Below are 26293 nucleotides of genomic sequence, written 5' to 3'. Positions count from 1 at the left end.
AAATGAACTAGCCCCACAATTAATATATTGAAAATGGAATTTATATTAAATATAGGATGAACTTGTATAGTATTTTGGTAGCTTACCACACTAGAAATTAAAAAAACCGCCAAACCCAATAGGGAAACAACTGAAAAAAACAACAACGTAGACTTCTCAGGGTAACTCCCTACCCTCCCTAATTTCAATGCAACATGAAAAGACGCAGACTTATCAGGGTAACTCCCTGCCCTCCCTCATTTCAATGCAACTCGAGAAGATTTTGCTTGCTCTCTTTCCATTTCACATAAATTCTTAATCAAAAATCTCAATTTCAAGATCTATTACTAGAGATGGAATGTAAGTCTTCCTTTTAAAAAACCATATAAAAAATAATGCAAGAAACTGGGTTTTCCAAAAACCATTTGTTTCTTGAAACTATTTTATGGAAAACGTTAATCTGGGTCATTTGCAATATGGGTCTTTTAACGATTGGATTGGACGTGGACATGAATCATAAAAAACAGAGTTTGGTTTTCTGGATATTTTTTGAAGGCATCTTCATAGTCTATGGTTAGAAGCCAACCATATATAACTTAGCTGCCAACGGAATAGGTTTGTTGCAAATAGGTTGGGTGTTCTCCCTAGTGACAACACCCTGCAATAGTGCTTAATATATCTTTAACAACATTGACTATTTAGGGATTTTATTAGTTAAAGTTATTATATTTTCAATTGTAGCCGTTGATGTGTAGTAGTGTATGGTTAAGTTTTTACAAAAAAAAATTGTTATTTTTGTGTTGCTTTTATTTAAAAGTGGATTTAGTGATTGTATCTAATATTTAAAATGAGTATTTTTATATAAAATTATAAATTTAAATGTAAAAGTTTTTTTTTTATATATATTTTTATAAATTATTAATGTATATAGATATTTTATATATATTTTTATAAATTAGTAGTTAAATAATTTAGTTAATTTTTCTAGTTAATTTATCATTTTATATAAACATGGGACACAATAATTTCTTTTTGCCATTGGTCTATTTTACAACCTTTCAAATGATTGGAAAAGGATTTTGATAAAACCATCCTATAGAAAATTTTATCAACTATTAGACTATCTATAATATTAAATATCATCAACCAAAGACATTAATTTAATATATAAAAAATAATAATTATCTATTGTCCATCCCATTAATAGTTTTATCGCATAAATACTTTGCCATCGGTGATAAGAGAGATTATGTTAGGTAATTTGCAATAATAAAGCTTAAGAGAAACAAGCTATTGATTAATATGTCTATAATACAAACATAATTTCAACTATGATAAATATGGAGAGTTTCATAATTACATAAAAAAAGTGATGGAAATAATTTTAAATTTATAACAATAAACAAGTCTCAAAAATCAAAATACAAAATAGAAATCCATCATTTAATAAATTTTAAATACAAAACAAATAGGAGTACTACTACAAGAAAATACTCCACTCCATTTATAAATAACCAACGTAGATCTATCTCTCTCAAGCATCCAGAGAGATAAAATCTCTCTCTCTCTCTATCTCTCAAGGAACTAGAGAGATAAAATCTCTCTCTCTCTCGCTCTCTCTCTCAAGGATCCAAAGAGATCAAATCTCTCCTTCTCTCTCTCTCTCTCTCTCTCTGGCTACAAACCTCTTTAAGTGAAGAGATTTGATCCTCTCAATGCTTGATCCATAATTAAATGGTTATATGTTGCCTTAGTTATTAGCCTTTGAATAGGATACATTGCATAGAAATACCATGGACAAAAACCATGGGTTTGGAGTACCATGGGAAAAAAACCGTGGACAAGAAAAAACCATTCGCTGGAGAATTTTATGCTTTTTTATTTTTGTATTTGACATTTTTATTTTCACCAAGTTAAAATGCCAAATATTATAACACATTCCCCAGGTGGAAAGGGTCTCTTGTGAAAAAATCTAATGACCAAAATCTCTCTCTCTCTCTCTTGTTTTAATTTATGAAAGAAAATTGACGAGAAAAAACTAATAAGAACCATGGAATCTAACAAAACCATGTGCAAAAACTAGCAAATTAAATGAATATAAAGTACAAAACCATGGAATATAACAAAACTATTGGTGATAACATTTTCTCAAAAGTTATTTTAACATAAACAAATCTAAGGACTAAAAAAGAATGGTTTGGTAAGTTCTACCCATGGGTGATAACATTTTTTACAAGCTATTTTAACATAATCACATTTAACAACTAAAAATGTTTGATTTGGTATGTTATAACCACAAGTGATATTTATATATAATATTTAATTTAGTAGAAATTAAAAAAATCACAATTTAATAATTTATTTCACTTATTTATACTGATCAACCACACTTGTTAATTGGAAACATTGACTCGGATAACAAATTTTAATGGATCCAAAAGAATAAAATAAAAATTAATAAAAAATAACTAATATCAAGAAAGAATATCTAAATTTAACTATTAAAAATTAACATAAAAATAATTTTACTACACAAAACTATATATATGATGCATTAAAATAATTAATATAAAACATGACTACATATAATAATCATTTAATCAATGCAAAGACAAATATGAGAGAGCCATTATACACTTCAACAATAATTATGCTAAATAATATATAGTAGCCTAGATCCATCTTAATTTTGGATAGACCAACACCGTAAAAGGGTCAAATCTCTTCTATAAATTAGTAATGTATATAGATATTTTATATAAATTTTTATAAATTAGTAGTTAGATAATTTAGTTAACTTTTTTCTCACAAACTAACAATTTAATATCTACTTCAATTATACTTTTAAAATATAATAGTTTTATTATTATAAAGTTTATTTTTCTATTGTAATGGATTAAAGATTAAGTTTTGAAAGTTTTCTCTTTAGATTTTGCCTTCAAACACATGTTGTAGTATCTATGGTTTTGCAAGTGGCAATAGTTCGAGACATCCCTCTATTTTTGACTCTATAACCAATGGAGATGAACTAAGTCTCCACCATCTTGTTACCCAACGATGAAAACAATAACCCAATAACTTTGTGGAAAATGCTACAATAGATCCCAAATTTGAGGTCCACCCAAGTCACATCCAAGAATATATATAATGTATGTGGAATCATGTACTAATCTAGAAAATGCAAAGGCTAAATCAAACTTGAATTCAGTGCCAAGTGTTTCTTCACTATTGTATTTACCAGCCTAGAGGATCAAACATGGGTATTCAAGAATGGCTTATATGAGCAATGGAAGATTTGTTTATAACTATAAGTATTAAGGAATGGCCCATGTGAGCAGCTAAAGCCTATGAGCAACTACATATGAACCATAGTATTCGAGAATGTTAATGATGAATGCTTGGTTTTATGTTTCATATTTTTATTGTTTTTCTCTCTCCTTGTTTCTTGAATATGAAACCACCAAACTCCATTTCTCGTCCCATTCTCGTTTCTCGTTTCGTTTCCTCTTTTTGGTTTCTAGTAACATAAATTATAAGCCCTTCCTTCTAGCTTTGGTTGAATTTCTGCATTGCTCTCAACTCCAAAAGCAGGCGATAGAAAGGATGGGTAGAAAGCTTGGTACTAGAGAAAGAATTAAACAGGAAGAAACATTGAGTCAAACACTCTAATATTCCTCTCGTGGGGTAAAAGGATCAAAACAAGGCCACAGTAAGCCCCCAAGAGAGAACGATGATGCTACAGCATGCAGTGGTAACAATCAGAGTATGGTGCAACACTGTATATTAAGGTACACCAACGACGTCATATTAGAAAAAATCTAAGCATGAAAATAGATTCATACAAAAATAAAAGGGAAACACTCACTAACTCATATGGCCCTTTCTCAATAATCAGGCAACATTTGGGTATGAAAAAATAGGAATCCCTTCTTGAAAGTCCTTGTTTGCTTTTATAGATCTCTTCATATTGATGGATGCCTGCGACCCTCCTTAAATGGCCATTGGATGAGTGCTAGGAAGTTGCATTCGTTAAACATCCTAGCAACTGTTTGAATTTTTTTTAATTTAAAACTTTTATATATAACTTTGACTTTCGCATTTTGTAACTTAGTGCATATGTTTTTCGCTCATGCCACATTTGTTTAAATAAACTACATATTTTTTTTCTTTTGATTACGTTTCTCAACTATGGTCGTGCATTTATCCTGGACAGGTAATGAAAATAAGATATGTTCCAGGGAATTGAACATATGTTTTTTCATCACCTGTATTGATATACTTTGATAGGATGAGGATGGAAACCCGAACCCCTGGCTTAATTGCACTATGATCGATAGAGACTTTCCTAGCTATTGAGAACAACACATAGCCCATATCATTCATAGGTATACTGGTGTTCTTCTTTCACCTTGAGAAGGATATATATTTGTTTTATTGCAGTAGGGAAACAACTGCTACATTACGATACATCAACTATACTCAAAGGCAAAAACTATATTTATTGTACAACCATGTTGAGAGTAATGAGTATCTTCACATGTGTCATCATAACAATAGATTCCATTTTTCTCATTCATTGTGTTTCTCATACTAGTGGCTGCCATTATTGTGGAAGTTTCTCCTGTCACATTTTTCCTCCATGAAAGTTGATAAGAAAATGCGAAGACAATGCTAAATGTCAAATTTTAACAGACATTCTTAAAACGTTTTTGATCCATTTTCTAACATGTTCCACAATCTTCTTTGATAGTACTACGATGTATCTCTTCCAAAACTTGATTATTTTTTTCATAGCTGAACAACTAATTTGATAAATGATCTCTTTAAATCTGTCTTGGACTCAAATGTTATTGGATGTTCTTGAAGATGGGCCAAGTGTTCACCCAAAACTTCCAAACATATCAATAACAACACAGTTTAACAGAAATATTCATCCTCATCCAATTATTAAATGTAGAAATATTCCTCTGAAAGCCTAGATTTCTCATACACTAGACCTATTACTTATATAACCCCTTGTTTTAGTTTCTCTTGCATGTTTGGCGATTCAGCTGGAATATGTCAACATATAGAGTTTCTTTATGTCTTCACTCCAACCTCTTTGATGCCATCTCAAAGAAAGGCTCAAAGGATATTCCAAATATTATATTTAGAGGTGGCCATTTTGACCCGAAAGGCCAAGTATCCATGCCATTAGTCACATTCTTCTATGCATGTCTACATTACCAAGAAATTTATCATCAATAAACATTGTTACAAGACAATAATTATTCAAAATAATTTCTGAGACATTCTAGATATCTAAGGAGATTTCATTATAAAGCGCAAGTTTAGCAAAGCATCCAACATATGGATCATGAAACAGTGGATCCTCACACTAATATATTTTCCATGAGATTGAGATAAAGATATACATAAATTGTAAACTCCCCCATGAAGATGAGAAAGTGGTGTTGGAAACTCTCCACGTTAAATTTCTCAGACTGGAGGGTGAGGGAACCATGAGTATCATTTATAATTGAAATTCTTACCATATTGAAATGGTGTCCTTCCTCAATGTAAACAATTATTCAATAATATGGAAACTCTCCCACATGTGTCACTTCTCCCAATCCTCACGCTTAATTGGTACACTGCATCTACGCATTTCATTCGATAATGCGTATGTCTTAGGACTTTGTATCCACTATAGTGGGCCTTCATCCCTCTTTTATTACAAAGAACACTTTTGAGGGTAGGGGAAATAGCAACTCCCTGCCCTGCCTCATTTGAATGCAACACAAAAAATATTTTCTTTCTCTCTTTCCATTTCACGCTAGTTCTTCAATCGGAAATCTCAATTTCAAGCCCTTCCTTCTAGCTTTGGTTGAGTTTTTTCATTTCTCTCAACTCCAAAAGCAGGCAATAGAAACGATGGGTAGAAGGCTTCGTACCCAAGCTAGAGTTAAAGAGGAAGAAACATTGATTCAGACACTACAATATTCCTCTCGTGGGTAAAAGGATCATAACAAGGCCATAGTAAGCCCCCAAGAGAGAAAGAAGATGCTACCGCATGCAGTGGTAACAATCAGAGTATGGTGCAACACTATATATTAATTTCCCAATATCATGCCCTCAAGACTTCGATTGCTGAGGAGAGATAAAATATTTTAAAAGTAGAATCTGGAAAATTTGAGGCTATAATTAGCAAAGTGGAATGCTTGCACAATCTTGTTCAGAGACCTCATGAGCAAGTTGCAGATGCTGATATACTCTTTGATCTCACTATTGTAACCTGCTAGCCTTGTGCTGCTCAAGGACTCCTCCATTGTAGCACTCTCTGTTGCTTCATCCATATTCATCACTACCCACATCCGCCAGTCCTACTACTCTCTCTTCGGAGCTCCTGTAGCAAGGTATAATCCAAGAGGTTGGGTACCTTAAGGATTTGCCCCTCATCACCTATAGTCCTCCTGACTACAACTCGATGTGTCTCCACCTCTTCTCTAGATGCATATGAGCACTACTTATAGTCCCCAACATGCCCTGGGACACTACGACATGAGCACTAGTGTATTAACTATGCTAAAAGGTCACTTTTTGGTTAATTTAACCATGAATATCTCTTTTACAAAGCGACATTTCTTAACTTTGTTTACATTAGTGGTTTGATCAGAACATTGCTACAGTCTCTTCACTGAATTTATTAAAGTTTTTACATTTATCTTTTTGACAAAAAAGGGCTAACATTTTACCCTAGCTAAGTAAGGATTCATTAAATAACCTTCTAGATTGGTTCCTTTTTGTTCAATCTAAGCTTTGAAAAGTGTCATGAATTTACATTGAACAATGTAAGAATCTAGTCTTGTTTAGAAACAATCAAGCCAACTATTTCATTTTGCAAATTACCTACTAGTTCTGGACATATTCTTTAAGATTTCTATGCTGAAGGTGTTGGATTTAGGTAAGTAATTCAGAATGCACACATGCAGTTCTACTGTTCACCTATTAGTGAGCGAAAATCATAGGAAAACTTGGAATGGCTGGAAATGATTGTTCCAACCATACTCTTATTGGCCTGCAATACATATATTCATAACACATACCTACAATACTATTGTTCACTTATTTGGCTAGTGCATATTGTAGGAAAATTGTTAAATGTTGGACATCATTGTCTCGAGTTCACACACCAACACTAAAGGTGAAACGTATTGTGTGCATCCTCAGATATGTTTGAGATTGTAAGATAAATATTTAAATAGATGCATGTATAAAACTTCTATATTAGCAAAATAACCATCAATATTTTTTTCTAGCATTTTGGCCTGAATTCACAATAGTATGCTAAAAAGAGTCATTTCAATGTCTGGAAATTAGGATATATAAATGTGAGATATATACTCTACATCATTGGGTTATCTCCTTTTCAAATCTGAGCTTTTTTAGGATACATGTTAATTGTTTGAACTTTGAACTTTGAATAAATTCTTGAATGGACTTTGTAAATACTCGAATGAATGGACTTCGTAAGGAAATGATACCATAAATTGTGTTATTTCAAAGATTTGACTTCCATATTTTCTCAAAATTAATTGTCCTCACTAAATACTTATATGTATAGATACTTATGTTTAGGATTATATATGTTTTGGAGCAGTTTCTTTATGTTTTACTATAATATTGATGCTGACAATATTTTGCTGACTTTTTTCATCAATTGTTCATAGAATATGAAAAAGATTTCACTGTCAAGATGTCGCAAAAATTACATTTCTCCTGATTTATTTATTTTTGTTCATGACAAGATAATCATGTTGCAGGAATGAGGTATCCTATAGCCTATTTCAATTTGTGGATATTTTTTTTCCTACCATTTTTTTACAAGGATGTATATTTCATTTTCATGTTGAAGGTTTTTGCATGTATCTTATCTAGACCTAAACGCTGGTAATGGAGCGGATTTTGAGAAGTAGTCATGGAAACAGACTATCAGAGGTTAATGTTACAATACCACTTCCACCTGGTATCAAAAAAAGTTTAATGGAAAGTGACATAAAGAAGAGTTATTTAATGACAGAGTTTAAATGGAAACCTCATGTCTTAGTTCAAGGTCATTTATGTGCATTTCTTTGCTCTAAGTCATCTATTTTTGATCTTTACCAGATGAATTATTTCACTAATCGAATATGCATGGATTGTATTTCTCACCCGATGTTAGTTACTTGACATGGTTCATATAACATTCAATTCTAAGCCACCTTTATTTTAAGTCAAAGATTTTATTGATTAAAAGGATGTTCATATTTTGATTGGTGTACTTGGAGCTTGATTTAAAAAAGTTTTGTAAATTCCGCATGGATATTATTTTTTCGTGGTGAGCTCTTTGCACCAATAAGGTCAGATGAGTCTTAGAACATAGGTATAGAATAAGAACAACTTTGGCCTTTGTTGTGTAGCTGTTATTCTTTATATCATTGATGGATGGTTATTGAATATGTAAAATAGAGGAAGGGAAGGTCCTGCCAATTCTCTTGACAAAACAAAATAAAATGGAGTGGTAGAATTGTGTTTTAAAGGGTGAGATAAAAACCATTACCTGAAAGGCAGAACTTGAGAATGGCAAGCTATCTGATCTGGATCTAGAGACACAATAGACTGTGGAAAAAAAATGATGGTATTGACGAGTCTTCCCAAAAAATAAGCTCTAATTGTTAGACCATCGCCCCAAGTTTCAATTATCTGCAATGGAAATATTAACTCTAGCATTATTTGTATGAATAACGACTTTAGCCATTGTCCTATTCATTTCCTATGAATTATTTTGATTTTCAAACTCCAACTAGTTTGTTGTTAAATTAATTAACGCTTTGATGACAAACTTTTAGTTTTCAAAGCTCTCTTCTAAATCTATTTTCTTGAGAAAATTTGTCTTTTTCCATTAGGTATTGTAGAATTCTACTATGTGACATATGTTATGATATAATTACCTGGATAAATAGAAAAAGTGTTGTACAACATAGTCTTTTTTAAATCTAAAGAAACAGTATTTCCAAATACAAAGTTTATTAATTAAGAACATCTTTTAGACTTCTTTGCTAAGTTATGATTATGTTTCGGTAGCAGATTTGGTGTACACTAATATTGTGTTGTCTCTTTGCTCTTTTTAAGGTAAAAATGGTTAATAAGGAATGTGTTCTTGAGTAGTAGGCATACATCTTATTCTACTATCAATAGGAAACTCCATGGTTTTCAGGCATGGCAACAAAAACGCAGATGTTAGTGGGATATCAAAAGTCCATGTTGGATGAATTTAATACTAGTGATGATTTTGATTCCTTGTCAGATAAAGAATGTCATGAGTCAAATTCAAATAAACAGCAGAAGCTCAAGAATGAAGGTGAAGCTATTGCTTTCTGTCCAAGTCAATTTCTTTTATTTGTTGGTTGTTGTCATGTTTTGAGTGCGGACTTCTAAAATTCCAAATTGCATGTTGGTTTATGTAAAGGGGAAATATATCTATATATCTATATATCTATATACATACATATACATACATATACATACATACATATATATATATATATATATATATATATATATATATATATATATTTATCATATGTCATTCATGGTTTTCAAAGATCCATGTGATGCAGGAGCATCATCTCCGAAAAACACTTTGTATTTTACCTAAGCTAGGGGGTTTCATGTTTTGAAGAAATATTAAAATTTCATGTAAATATTAATATTATTTTGAGTGATTCATTAATTATTTGTGAGAAATTGTAAATGTGAGAGAAATTAGTTTCTAGATTATTTAGAATTAGTGAGGGAGCCTAAGTTGGAATTAGTTTCTAAGTTTTAGGGATGAGAATCTATCCTTTAGGGAGGTTGAGAGATTTCTGGTTCAGAATCAGAATTGATTCATGAAACCATGTATTTGTGTCAATTGTGTTTTCCATATATAATTCGAGAGAGTGAGGATAGAGGTGGTAAGAGTGTGTGAAGTCAATTTTTTTTAGAAGTTGAAGGGCCATCAAATGAAGATCTAGCCAAGGCGAGAGGAAGTTTGTAAGTAGTTTGCGTAGTTAATGAAGAATTGATTTTGTGTTAATTTCCATTGTGTGATTATGAGACTGTTATTTTTGGATTGTATGAGATTAAATAAGTCGAATTTTGTGAGAGATTGTGGGATCAATCTGAAATAATCGATGACTGACATGGTTAAAATTATGACATAAACTTGTGGAAAGTTGAACACATTGAATTGGGTGACAATTTTGTGGGATTGATTGTAATCCAAAGTACTGAGTCTGTGGGGTTTGTAGGGCTCGGTTCTTTTGAATTTAATTGCTGTTAATACAAATCTATATGGAGAATTATTGTTGAGAAAACTCGATTTGATAAACAAATGTCAGATCGGTTGATTGATGAAGAAACATGTTCAGTTAACATTAATGGTTGAATATCCATCGATCTATTGAATCGATGTTTGTGTACAACAATCCAGAATTGAAGAATTCGATTTATGTTTGGAATGCCATGTAGCAAGATCCTGCATTGAACAGAGAAATTTGTCAGAGGGGTTCGATTCTAATATCGACTTGTTTTTTTATCTGAATGTATTGTTTAGTGCTGTGTAAAGAACACCGAGACCGAGAAAACTGTGAAGCGCAGGAAGACGAGTTAGGAAATGACATCGATGTTTGTTTGTTGCTATCAGCGTAGAGGAATTGTAAGTTGAAGATGCAGGAATGGAGTATCAGTCGAATCCATAGGAGACTGATCGACAATTGTTGAAGACGCAGTGGAATTTGTGGAGCATTTGTAAAGAGTTGCAAGCGGAATGTTCTAAACTGGATGCAGGTTTGAAAGGAATTGTGTGGGCCAGATTGTCCATTGTGGAGTTCAAAGTTATTGAGTGATCGGTTTGTGTACGAGATGTAGAGTCAAATACATTAAAACGGAGCTCAATTAGACTTGGAAAGTCGACTTCATGAAGGCCGGAATTGTTTACTGTAATTTTGATTGAGGTGTTGTGTTGAAAATCGTGTTTGAATTCAAATCGCAGGTTCAGGATCTGCAAATCTAAGTTCCTGATAGATGAAACGTGGTCAAATGAAATTATTTTAAATCCAACGTAGAGTTCAAAGGACTATTGGTCTTAATGTATTTTGTGATGTACAAATACATGGAGATCATGGGTAATTGCAGGCCCTGCCTGCATCAAATTTTGGTATCAGAGCTTGGCTCTGTTGAATTGAAAAATGTTTATTTTCTGAATGAGAACTGAAATGTATTTTTGACTGTGTGATGAATGATGAAAGGAATATTAGAGTTTTAAATTTGATATGCAAACTACACAAGTGAATAGGATTGAAGGGACGAAAAGATCATGCAAGATCTTAAGAGGTGAAATGATTTTTCTGATTTGAAATTTGTAAATGAAGTTTATGGTTGCAGAGAGGATGATGGCAGTGAACCTTGCATTTAGCTAAAGGTTGGATAAAGAGGACAATTGTAGTGTCCTGAAGAAGAAGGTGAGTTGAAGAGATAGCCCAGAGAGAGAGCAGAGGAAAGTGCTCAAAAAGGTTCCAGAGGCAGTGAACCAAGTACTTACCAAAAGACTGAGTGAGGAGAGCTTGGTGAGGTAAGTGTCAGCAGAAGAGATTGTTGTCGTAAAGGCTAGTACAACTCATGGTGACTGAGAAACTCATGGAGAAGATGATCATGGAGGATCAGAGAAGAGGTTCAGAGGAATGCCACAGAGATGAGATGACTGCAGAAGTTTGAGAAAGAGAGATTGCAGTAATAAAGGTACAATTGCAGGTACTAGAAGAATGGTTGCAAGAGTAGGAAACCCAGAATAGAGGATGGATCTTTCCACTGAAGGGAAAGAAGGTGAAGTGGTAGAAGCTACAACAGAAAAGAGATCGATAGATAAACATGCAGTTAACGGAAGAGCTGAAGAAGCTTGAGCAGATGATAGATGTACAGTTGAAGTGTACGCAACTCAGAGCAGTTGAGTTAGAAGAGGAGGTTTCCATTGATCAAATAGAGGAGGAGATCATTGATGATTTTTTGAATTACTGGGCAGATCCAGATCAGCTGGATAATGTGAAATCTTGTGTTTTTATAGCTGATAGTTGTGATGTGATTACAGGTTTTGTTGAAGAGAATGCGCAATCTTGTGAAACTGTCATAAGCATGGAAAAGAATCTCTCCGGAGATAAGTACTTTAAAGAGGAAAGCAGTGATGCTTTTGCTGTTACAGTACAAGAGGAAGTTCATGTGAATAAAGAAGATGATCAGCTGGAAGAGCTGGTATATGAACCGACGATTAAAGTTGTTGAGACTTGTAGTTTTCAAACTGACAAGTTGTTTATGAATGCAGGGACTGTAAGTGATGGTGATGTTATGCTTCAGCAATGTCACAGAGAAATTGCATTGCCAGAATATTTGTTGAAAAATTCGGAGTATGACAGGGAGATGGTAGAAGAAAGAGTTTGGTAGAGTGAACGAGTGCAGAAGATATCATGGAAGTAGATGATGTGAGAGAAAGACTGGTTGACAGTCTTGAGAATTCTTCAGAGGATTCTTTGGGCAAAGGTAATCAGCATACTGATGTGCTGATAGTGGAGGAGAATTTAGAACAACATACTCAAGTGCTGGAAAAGGACGACAAGGCACTGACGCCTTCTATTTTTTATTCTAATAAGTGTTTTGTGAATGCAGGTATTGTTGCAGAACATTTGACTCAGTTGAGCAGTCAAATGAAGGAAGAAGAAGTTTTCTGTTCCAGAAGACAAGAGGGTATGGATGATCGGGTGGCAGTAAGAACAGAAACAAGCAAAGAAGCAAGAAGTCAGCAAGTGACAGTACAGATAGAGAAAGTAAAAACTGAGCAAGTCATCTTAGCTCAGCAGGTAGCAAGAAATCAACAGCTGGGAGATTATTTGGACCGAGAGATTGAAAGTATCAGAAGACTGATGACAAAAGAATCCCGGAAGAGGCCAGTAGCAAGAAAGAAAAGGAAAGACAACAAGAGAAAGACAGCAAAGGATTGCAAGAGCAGAGCAAGTGGAGCACTACAACACAAAATATGGAAGCCTGGAGGACAACAACAGTTAACAACAGCAGTAAAGCAATTGACAAGCAAAGAAAAATTACAAAATAAAATTTGGGATCCAGGAGGAAATATCCAGACTTATGACCAGGTGGTCATGAATTTTCTTACATGGGGAGTCTGATGCAGGAGCATCATCTCCGAAAAACACCTTGTATTTTACCTAAGCTAGGGGGTTTCATGTTTTGAAGAAATATTAAAATTTCATGTAAATATTAATATTATTTTGAGTGATTCATTAATTATTTGTGAGAAATTTTAAATGCGAGAGAAATTAGTTTCTAGATTATTTAGAATTAATGAGGGAGCCTAAGTTGGAATTAGTTTCTAAGTTTTAGGGATGAGAATCTACCCTTTAGGGAGGTTGAGAGATTTCTGGTTCAAAATTAGAATTGATTCGTGAAACCATGTATTTGTGTCAATTGTGTTTTCCATATATAATTCAAGAGAGTGAGGATAGAGGTGGTAAGAGTGTGTGAAGTCAGTTTTTTTTAGAAGTTGAAGGGCCATCAAATGAAGATCTGGCCAAAGCGAGAGGAAGTTTGTAAGTAGTTTGCATAATTAATGAAGAATTGATTTTGTGTTAAATTCCATTGTGTGATTATGAGACTGTTGTTTCTGAATTGTATGAGATTAAATAAGTCGAATTTTGTGAGAGATTGTGGGATCGATCTGAAATAATCGATGACTGACATGGTTAAAATTATGACATAAACTTGTGGAAAGTTGAACGCATTGAATTGGGTGACAATTTTGTGGGATTGATTGTAATCCAAAGTACTGAGTCTGCGAGGTTTGTAGGGCTCGGTTCTTTTGAATTTAATTGTTGTTAATACAAATCTATATGGAGAATTATTGTTGAGAAAACTCGATTTGATAAACAAATGTCAGATCGATTGATTGATGAAGAAACATGTTTAGTTAACATTAATGGTTGAATATCCATCGATCTATTGAATTGATGTTTGTGTACAACAATCCAGAATTGAAGAATTCGATTTATGTTTGGAATGCCATGTAGCAAGATCCTGCATTGAACAGAGAAATTTGTCAGAGGGGTTCGATTCTAATATCGACTTGTTTTTTTATCTGAATGTATTGTTCAGTGTTGTGTAAAGAACACCGAGACCGAGAAACCTGTGAAGCGCAGGAAGATGAGTTAAGAAATGACATCGATGTTTGTTTGTTGCTATCAGCGTAGAGGAATTGTAAGTTGAAGATGCAGGAATGGAGTATCAGTCGAATCCATAGGAGACTGGTCGACAATTGTTGAAGATGCAGTTGAATTTGCGGAGTATTTGTAAAGAGGTTGCAAGCGGAATGTTCTAAACCGGATGCAGGATTGAAAGGAATTGCGTGGGCCAGATTGTCCATCGTGGAGTTCAAAGTTATTGAGTGATCGGTTTGTGTACGAGATGTAGAGTCAAATACGTTCAAATGGAGCTCAATTAGACTTGGAAAGTCGACTTCATGAAGTAAATTCTTTACTGTAATTTTGATTGAGCTATTGTGTTTAAAATTGTGTTTGTATTCAAATTGCAGGTTCAGGATCTGCAAATCTAAGTTCCTGATAGATGAAAAGTGGTCAAATGAAATTATTTTAAATCCAACGCAGAGTTGAAAGGACTGTTGGTCTTAATGTATTTTGTCATGTACAAATACATGGAGATCCTGGGTAATTGCAGGCCCTGCCTACATCACCATGTTACATTTGCACAAAGTTTAGATATCATTCAAATATCTAAACACCAAACAACAACAACATTGAAATTTTTCATTCACTCAGCCTATAACATATTGCATCTGTCTTCATCAATGTTCTTCTTCCATATTTTATTAATGTATGACCTTTCATTTCCAATATTTGGTGCATTTTCTAGTTATAGGTCATTTATAGATTATAAATGTCTTCAGAGTTTCAATTCTAATTGAGTATTCAACTAAACATATTGACTCTTTTATACATAATTATTTTTCCCTCCACCCACTTTTCATAAATTCCATAACCATTAGAAAGGGATTTGCAGCTTTGATGTTGCTTTACCTGTTTAGTAAAATATTGTCGAGACTTTAATTTATTGAAAGCTGTAGAATTTACATTTTATGTAGTTTCAAGGTCTAATTTTTAAAATTCTAATTCTTTAAAGGGTGCTAGCTCAATGGAAGAGCACCTAATTTACAAGAACGAGGTTGGTGGTTCGATTTCATTGTGCCCTGACATGATCCATATGGAATGAGACTTTGACCCTCACCAATGAGATTTGGTGATATTTTTCAACCCTCACCAAAATATGAAATGGTGATGGTCAACGGACGCCACCATATATATGCATGAATAGTGACAAACCTCAAAGGTATATAACCATAAATCGTCATTCTTGATATGAAATGGTGATGGTCGATGTCTGTCATTATAGTCATTAGTCGTGGAAAACCTTGAATGTCACCACAACACCTATACTTATGGAAATGCGGTTTTTGATGAGGGTCAATGAACGTCACCATATATATGCACCAATAGTGACGGCCATGAAAGATCCATCACAATAAATCGTTGTTGTTCATATGAAATGATGATGATCACTATCTGTCATTATAATCAATATTCATTATGGACCTTTAATGTCAATATAACACCTATACTTTTGATGACGTTCAGTTTTTCGTGACGGAGGCTATGGTCTGTCATCATTGCTCATATGAAATGGTGACAGTCGCTATCTGCGATTATAAATCATTATTGGTGATGGACTTTGAATGTCACTACAACACCTATACTTTTGGTGATGCCACCTTTGATGACGTTCAATTTTTGGTGATGGAGGCTATGGTCCATCACCATTACTCATATGAAATGGTGATGGTCACTGTCCATCATTATAAATCATTATTGGTGATGGACTTTGAATGTCACTACAACACCTATACTTTTCGCGACACCACTTTTGGTGATGTTTAGTTTTTGGTGATGAAGGCTCTTTTGACCATCACCAATGAGCTTATGATGACATTTCTCACCCCTCACTAATGTCCTTTTTTCTTATAATGTATATATATATATATATATATATATATATATATATATATATATATATGCAATGAATGTGATCTCTTTAATTTGACTAAGTAAATATGTTTGTCAACACAGAGATCGCCTCAACATAGGAAGGGGAAAATGTAGAGGAGGCCAGGACCAACCAATCTGCTAGAAACAACAAATGTGAATGCTAACCCTGATATATGGATATAGCTAGGCAAGGAATCTCATCAAGCTAGTGTAGTTTTACTGGAAACCGTTCAACCTACGTGTGGAGATGACAAATTTAAGAAAAGATAATGAACGGATACATCTAGAACAAGAGAAGATTCTCAGAAGTCTGACCAATAAATAGAACTGACGACATCCAGACACCAGTGATGAAGACAAAGAGAAGACCCCAACAACTTAGCATGGACAGGAAAATGTTGAGTTAGCTGAAAAACATGGGGAAGATGAAGAAGGATGCTTGGACAATGTTTCTAACCAGCTCAAGACAAAAAGATAGAAATATGAATTACAAGGGGAGTTTAAAAATATTAAGCCATCAGTTTTTAAAGGGGAATCTGAGGAGGCCACGGAATCTTACTTAATTTATATGAGAAAATATTTTTGGATTTATGAGTACACTGATAAACTGAAAGCTTGATTTGAAGTTTATCAATTAAGAGGTAAGGCTGCCCTTTGGTGGGAAGAAATTAAAACAGCAAGGAAAATTAACGAGGAACAAGTTACATGGAATGAATTCCAAAATCATTTCAAAGACAAGTATTTAACCAAATGTTATTATGATGAAAAATAAAAGGAATTCCATGAGTTAATATTGGGAACCTTAACTATTGATGAATATGTATCATGATTCACTTCCTTACTGCACTATGTGCCTTATATACAAGAGGAAAAGGCCAAGATTCAACATTTCATTAGCATCCTACCCAATTTTATGAATGAGAAACTGGAATTTGACTACCCCAAAACTATGGATGATGTAGTATGGAGAGCCTGTATTTGCTATCAGCAAATCAAAGACAAAAATGAAGGACCTAAATGAGGTTCGAGTAGGAAGGAAAGAAGCTTGTTTCCAAGCAGGCACCCAAATTTTCTAATAGTAGAAATATAAAACAAAAACCTCTCAGTAAATTCCCATCAAGAAATCAATCCAAAGCTGCTTATTCTAACAATAAACAATTAGAAGGAATTAATAAATCTATGAATGACCAGCAGTCAAAATCACTGCTGCAATACTGGGGATGTAGAGAACCCCACTACTACAAAAATTGTTTGGATAAGGCAAGGTTAGAAAGGTTAGCAACTGTGCAGGAGGCATCCACTATTAGGGAAGTGACAAGGAGCATTCCTGGGATTAATGTTACCCTAGATGATCATCAAGCATAGTACTAGCCCACCATGATTGAATGTGAAAGTATGATTTCTAAGCAACCTATCTCAGTTTTCATTTGATCTCGGTGCTAGCTTAAGCCATGTTAGTCCTAAAGTGGTAGAAAAATGTCAACTGTAGATTAGTAAATTTCCAAAGCCATGGCTAGTTTAACTAGCCACCGGGACAAAAATAAAGGTAGTTGCGAAAAAAGAAAGTTCTCCCATAACAGTTTCAGGATAGCCCATTCATGTGAACCCTAACATTCTTCCTTTGGGTTCATACGACATTTTAATCGGGATGGATTGGTTGGAAAAATGTTGGTCCCTAGTTGATTACAAGAGAAAAACTATTAGTTTTCTTATATAATCATGACGAAGGAAGGAACTTCAAGGAATCAAGACCAGTACCAAACTGCGTCCTATTACTACTAATCATTTAGGGTGATTTATTAGGAATGGCTATCAAATATATGTTGTTCAGGTGGGATTTACCAGCACCAAAAACAAAATGGCCTCCTTGTAAAACATTCTTGTCATTCAGGAATTTTCTAATGTATTTCCTGAATCCATTCTTGGCTTACCACCGAAGTGGGATGTTGACTTCACCATTGAACTAATTCTGGGTGCAGCCCCTATATCCAAGGCCCCTAATCGCATGAGCATACTTGAGTTGACATAACTCAAAATGTGGCTTTAGGAGGTTCTAGATAAAATGTACATCCACCCCAATGTGTCCGCTTGGGTAGCCCTCGTACTATTTATACGAAAGAAAGATGGAACTTTGAGATTATGGATCGATTATTGTTAGTTAAATAAGCTGACCATCAAAAATAAGTATCCCTTGCCATGTATTGATGATTTATTCAATGAAGTCTAAGGAGCCAAAGTATTTCCAAAAATCGATTTAAGATTTGGCTACCACAAAATAAGGATAAACAAGGAGGACATTCACAAGATTGCATTCTGAACTCATTATGGTCATTATGAGTTCGTGGTGTTGCCATTTGGCCTCACAAATTCCCCAGCTACCTTTATGAGCTTGATGCATGGTATTTTTCAGCCCTACCTTGAAAAGTTTGTATATGATATCTTGATGTACTCTAACAATCAAGAGGAGCACAAAGAAAATCTGAGAATAATGTTGCAAACTTTGTGGGAGAATTAGTTATATGCTAAATTTAGAAAGTGTGACCTTTTCAAAGTTCAAATCCAATACTTGGTTCATGTCATATCAGAGGAGGGGCTAGCGGTGGACCTGGAGAAGACCAAAACCATTATGGAATGGACCTCTTTAAAGAATGTTGTTGATATCAAATCCTTCCCGGGTTTGGTTGGGTACTAACGTTGATTCATTGAGGGATTTTCAAAAATTGCTTTTCCAATGACCTCTTTACAAAGAGAGGGATGCACCATCCAATGGACAGCCGAATGTAAACAAACCTTTGAAAAATTAAAACACCTACTTACCATGCACCCGTGTTAAAGGTAGGATATCTGAAAATGTCTTTTGTGGTTTGCACGGATGCGAGTAAAGAAGGTGTCGGAGGATTGTTGACACAAGAAGGAAAAGTGATTTCTTGTGAATCAAGGAAATTGAAAGATTATGAACAATGATATTCTGCATATGACCTTGAATTAATAGCGGTAGTACATGCACTTAAAATGTTGTGAGAGTACCTGTTGGGGAAGAAATTTGTGTTGTTAACGGATCATAACAACCTTACCAATTTCTTCAACTAGTCTAGCTTAAATGATTGACAAGCCAGATGGATGACATTTCTAAGTGAGCTCGATTTTGAAATGATGCATCTTAAGGGAAAGGAAAATCGAGTGGTTGATGGATTGGGTAGGAAGGTACATTGTATTTATGAGGTCTAAATCATCCAAGCATGCTCAAACATTCTAGAAATCATAAAGGATACGTCTATCAAAGATCAAGAGTACACTTTTCTTTTTCAACAAACAGAGGAATCTCTATTAAAAGGGGAAAAATTAGATTTCAAAATAAATCTTCATAACATCCTTACTTAAAAAATAGAATTTATGTTCCTAACAAAAATTCTGCTAAACAATTAATAATGGATGAGTTTAACCAAAAGCCATGTGTGGGCCACCCAGGTTGCCAGAAACTATGATCATCCATCAAGAAAGGGTATTTTTCACCCAGGTTAAGGAAGGATGTTACTGAGTACTTGTCCAAATGTTTGGAGTGTCAGTTGGTGAAGGCAGAACATCAGCATTCCACTAGTTTGTTTTAGCCACTGCCCATTCTAGAATGGAAATGGGAGACCATATCATTATACTTCATAACCAGTTTACCTAACACCAAGAAAAAGCATGAGTAAATTATGGTGGTAGTAGAAAAATTGAGAAAAATTGTGCACTTCATACCTGTGAAATCCACTTACAAAACTGTGGAAATCGTAGACATATTTATGATGGAAATTTTTCATCTGCATGAAATACGTACGGTGGTGATTTCATATAGGGATGTGAAATTTACATCCACATTATAGGAAACCATCTTTTTACGATTAGGTACCGAGATCAAATTTAGTATGACTTACTAGCCTCAAAAAGATGGACAAACTGAACGAGTAAATCAAGTGCTGGAGGACATGCTACGCATGTTTGTGATGCAACAACCACATAAGTGGGAGGACTACCTCCACTTAGTGAAACTTGCGTTAATAATGGACATCATGAATCACTGGGTATGAGCCCCTTTGAGGTGTTATATGGAAGAACGTGGAGAGTACTAATGGATTGGAATAACCTAGTTAATAAGCTAGCATTAGGCCCCAACATGTTGGAAGAGAAGGAGGAAATTGTTAAGAAGGTTCGACAGAATATAAGGGTTCCCTAGGATAGGTAAAAAATTTATGTAGATAAAAAGATGACATAAAAATAATTTCAACATAGAGATCACGTATTTCTAAGAGTAAAGCCCCGAAATATTTCCTTACCATGGATAGGTTGTGCTAAGTTAGCACCCCGGTAATGTGGACCTTTTCAAATCTTGGAATGGATTGGACCGATAGCCTATAAGCTTGTGTTACCAAGCCACATTCGGGTCCATAATCCTTTTCATGTTTCGTTGTTAAAAAAATATGTGTACAACCCACAACATATAATAAACTAGGAAAATATTAAGATTATAAGCTAAGGGTATATATTTTTTTTTGGATAAACTATTTTGAGAAAATTATGATTGTGAATTGTGTATGTGCAGGTCAAAGCGAAAGGACAGTTTTTGGCAGAACCCCTTTGTATTCTTGATCGAAGAGAAACCACCTTGCCGAAGTGAGCCATCACCCAGGCAGTGGAAGCACTTTGGCCTCGATGAGGCCATTTCAGAAGAGGAGGGATTTATGCGGGAAGCTTATCTGGCATTGTTTTCTTAAATTAGAAAAACGCCAGGGATGGTGTTCTTCAATGGGGGGTGAGATGTAACACCCCAAGCTCCATGAAAGAATTATTGTGGTTATTAAATTTATTTTTATGTCTTACTGCATTAATTTCTTTTACATTATGAAAATGGTTGAGGATGGAAAGCTAGATTACAATTGGTTGCCTAATTTATGAGTAATTGGGAATTTAGACATGATAATAAAAATAAATTATTTTCTATAACTAAAAGAAATAGTTATCAAGAAATAGTTACACCCCTACCCTGGAAAGGGAAATATAGAGGGTAAAAGAAGGAAAAAGGGGGTTATCCTAGAGGTAGGTGAGAAAACCAGTGGGAAGTCGCTCATTATAAACCAAAAGAGTACATGACTTGAGGCTGGATAGTGAAGTCCTAAGGCCCAAGGTACCAACTATAGCTGGATATAATCCATGTGTGAAAGAGAGAAAGTGCTCAGGGGAGAGCCTAGACATGATGGCCAGGCTCGTGGATGGGAGGAGAGACATTCCAGACAAATCTAGACTTATATATTGACAGATTTAAATCAGATAAGTATCATAGATTTTATTTGGAAAAGGATAATATTACTTTATAGAAAATTATTTGATTACATGAACAGAATTAGTAGAATATTTATACATAATATACAGTAATGCAGAACAATAAGTAGTTAAGGAAATCTTGCTTACAACATTTTCTTTTAACAAACAATGCATATGTAGTAGTGCTTAATAGATAACAAACAATGAGTTCATTCTCAAACCAATTTCTTGATAAATAGAGGATATACTGTAAATGTGTAAAAATTAACAAATCACGAAACAATGCATGAATCATTTTTATCTCCTTATGATATAATCACCTTCCGTAGTTAGAAGCTGGTGAAATAATTTGTTTTGAGGAAGTAATTATAATTTATAAATAATCACAGAGGGAACAGTAAAACCCTAAAGCAAAACTCCTCTCTCAATAAAGGGTAGGAATCATTACTTTAGTCAACTGTAATAAGAAAGTCGTGCAAATAAAGCAAGAAGAAAACAACTCTTAAGAAAGAAGCAGTCCCTTAAAAATTATTTAAACAAATACAACAAAGTGGAAATCGAACGATGGTATTCCAGAAAGACTGTATCATAGTCGCATCACATGTATATTAAATAATTCTTCCAGAAAGGGGTAATAGAGCCAAAATCTATACATATATAAATGTGTAACGAAAAACATGTATATTAAATGGAAGTAAACGGGTATAACCTTAACAGACTTGAGAACCCAATTCGCAGCGTATTCAAACTGAAAGAAAGGACGAGAGGCCCTGAGTCCTTAGTCCATCGAGATATAAATATTTAGGAAAAACTTAAATTACAATCAAACTGGAAAATTTAGCAACTGACTTATGAGCCAGGAAGCCTAGAAACCTAATTATATTTCAACTCTGAGCTTTTGTGAGAGCAACATCTTAAAAAGGTCCTTCAATTAAAATAAGAACATTGTAGACTCAAGTTAAAGCCTTCCACGAGAGTAAAACTCCTTCAAAGAACTAAAATTGAAATAGTCAAACCTAGGGAATTCATGATGATATTTTTCCAACCTGTGACAAGTTGTAGAGAATATGATTTTGCATGATCTCTAGAGACGCGGACTTAGTCATGAAGAAAACCCGACAACAACAAAAACATACCTGCAATACCAATTATAGTCATTATTCGAACCTGTGAAAAATGCCTATTTTATATTTATTCATAAAGAATAATCGCAGGGAAAATGTCAAACCTTACTTGAGTTCAGAGAGCTTCATCTAGGGGTTTTCCATTTGCCTTTCAAAAAACCCTTCACAAGGTTATAAAAAGCATGAGTAAAGTAAATTGTAAATATAAATACCGACAGACATAGACTTACCCTCATTAACCCTGTGTGTCACAAAGACTCCCAAAGCAGACATTGAACATATCTGGTAACAGAGAACTAAAATAATTGAGGGTGATGGTTCTGGTTACCTCCCCATGGAGGATGAACAAATAAAGGCATGAATTATGGAGAAGAAGTTGCAGATCCAACTAAGAAATGGGAGCTGAAGTCGTTGTAGAGCGGCCGATACTCTCACCTCCTGGTAACGAATGATGTCCTCTTCAACCCGAGATGGTGAGTTGGGTAGTTGAAAAATCCCCTCAACCTTCTCATCATAGAATTGCCCAAACCTAATCAATGGATAAAAACCATACCAAATGTTGCGATCATATTGAAATGATGGATGGATGCATGCAGTGGAGCTGCCAAGGAGCAAGTCGCGTGGCAGACCATACACATGGCATTTAGTCCAAATCTGGGTGACGAACCTAATGCCTCGAGGGAGGCCATGTGACCCTCTATGGTATGGTAGAGACAAATAAGCCAACTGTGAGCATTTAATACATAATTAAATAAACATATATGCCATAGGAACCCTCATCCGCTTTCGTGGGATGACATTAAGAATTGGTTTAATGCCTAGTCGTAAATAGAAAAGGACTTTATATATATATATATGTCCAATAGTTAATATTGGATGTTACACTGGGCCTCCACTCATTCTCACATTTACATCATTGATTGTAATTTTTAGAGTCAAGCGCTTAGGCTATTAGAGCACAATACCATAATCCACAATGGTGTATGGTTTCCTTAGACTATGCGGTCTCATGCATGTCGAGGAGTTTTTGATTGACACAGTTGTCACCACATGGATTTACTCCATCACATTGAATTGTTTCACCATCGATTTATCATTGGGTTATCTTTTCACATATCTTTATAGGGCATGGGAATTCATGGCAAATTAAATAGTAGTCCTATTTTTATGAGATTGCTTACAATTACTACATTAATACATAAATGGCTTTATATCTCTATTTTCAGATTTTATAACTGTTGAATCTGAAAAGAAATAAGTTGTCAAAATTGTGAAAAGAAATATATGTTGTGGAACATTATAAACTCATATCTTAAATATAAGCAATTTTGACTGGAATATGTCTCTTGAATTTTGGTCTTTGTTATTTTAAATTCATTAATACATTGGTTATACATTAAATAGATTAATACACTATTTTATAAATATATTAATGTATTTTATATAAATATATTAATATAATAATTATAATTATTATATATATCTATAAATGTATTAATTTATTAATATAATTATTTTTATTAATATTAAATTGATATTACTTAATAAATATATGTTATAACTATAGTTAATAATAGTTAAATAGATTTTATTTTAATTTAATTTTAATTAATTATATTTAGTCTTAGTTAATCATAGTAATCTATGTTAGAATCAACAGAAACTAAGATACTACTGACAAACAAAGTGAATCACGATGGATCAGTAGTATGCCTAAATCATACAACTCCCAACATATTATAATCTTTAATCATTTTAGAAACCAATCATGTAATCAACACTATAATTTAGTCATGTAAAATATAACATTACAATCATTTTCATACACATGTGCAACATATATAAATATACCAATATTCTTTTTATTACATTCTCAAACACAAGCTACAACTCACTATTACATCACTTCCTAACATGTTTCCACTTGCACACTTATCAACTGGCATTAAAAGGAACTTCTATACCTAGTCATTTATCATCTACCATTGAAATGGATTCTTTCCCCTACTCATTTATCATATACCACTAAAATAATTGTTTCCCCACATTATTTACCATTCACTACTGAAACGAGATACAAACCCCCAATTTGCAAGTTATCACTATTTGACCTCCCTAATTCATCTTTCATCCATTTTTAAACTCAAATAATGTGAGTCACCTTCTCCATAAACTAAATAAATATTTTTCTTCAAATACAACACAACCACAAAAACAACTTCCACGAGAAAAATTCACCATCAAATCATCTTTAACAATTTCTGATTTCACTGTAAAAAAGTCATTATTGAATGCACCAAAACAACATTAAGTACAATATCACCAATATCACGAATGCAAACTTTTCTTCTCTAAAATAGCTTTCAAATACCAAATCTAATCTTGTCCATCCTTGATCCATATTAGCATTATGCAACCCTGATTCGCATTAGCGTTATGCATCTCATTTCAACAACAACCACCAAATTTGTTATTTTTTTTTCTTATAAAAAAATTTGGACTACTATTCTCAATTCATGAGATTTTGTCAACTTTCACTTAAATTTCACTTAACAAGGGATTTGATCTCATTAACTTCTTGTTCTTTTACTTCTTGAATGTTCTCTTGATGTGCTCAACTACTCCAAAATCTTTGCTCTGCTATCTTTATGAGAAAATCTTAGTTAAACTACCCAAAAACATACAATTATGGAATTTTACAAGTTTTGGCAAACCCTTTCTGATTTTGGTACAACACCAAATTTGGAATAAATTCCAAATATATCTCCAATTATGCCCATGATTTTGTTAAAACCTCCATAATTGCTAGTGTTACATATTGAATATTGAAATGCTTGTACAATAGTGCTTTGCACCATATGACCTAGAGCTATGACCAACTTGCTATCAGGTTAGGGGCTAAATGAGGTTAGATCCCTACCAACTTTGTTTATTTTCTATTTTCCTAACTGCATTAACAAATTTTGATTTTTCACCAAATTTATTAATAGTAAAAAACTTAACAAAACATGAGCCCTTGACACAATTTCCAATTTAGGTGAAGAGGGTAGATTTTAGAGGTCATCCTGCACTCACTACTTTGTGTTGGTATTTTCCTCTGACTAGCCCACAAACGACTAGCCCAAAGTTCCAACTTCCACATAAAATTTTGAACATTCATCGAAAATTAAATATAGAAGAAAATCTTGTTGAATGTGTCCCCTAGCTCGAACTCCAAGGGACTACCACATAATATTTCTAACATCATCCTTGTGTTATTTGTGCCACATGGTGACTCTTGAGTGCTGCCATGTGTCACTCGAATTTGGCCTACTTGGCCACCTAAAATGTTCAAATTAGCAGGCCATGTGTCACTCCCTCATAGGTTCCATGTCATTGCTGACAACATGCTGATGTCATCATCCATTTGTGTGTCCACCTGTTCCTCCACCTATGCATCCACATCACCTTCCTTGGCTAATAAAATAATTCCATGTGTCATCAATGTTGTCAACACATATGACTAAAAAAGTATCCCAAACCTTGGTATTTTCAATGAATTTCTTTATAAAAATAAATAGTTGAAATAGGTCATGTGTAATAGATTGGAGGTCAAAACTTACTTTATTGATTGTGACCTCTGACTAGTTTGAATACCACTAATGGTTTTGTGAACTATTTCATGAATGGTTTCATCCAAGACAAGGGGGTCTGCTTTCAATCTGTGTCATTAAT

Source organism: Pinus tabuliformis, chromosome 7 (genome assembly GCF_031772625.1).
Source record: "Pinus tabuliformis cultivar Carrire ecotype Pingquan chromosome 7, CPIR1, whole genome shotgun sequence".
Taxonomy (NCBI): Eukaryota; Viridiplantae; Streptophyta; class Pinopsida; order Pinales; family Pinaceae; genus Pinus; species Pinus tabuliformis.
The sequence above is the reverse complement of the archived record's forward strand: the minus strand, read 5'-3'. Positions refer to the sequence as shown.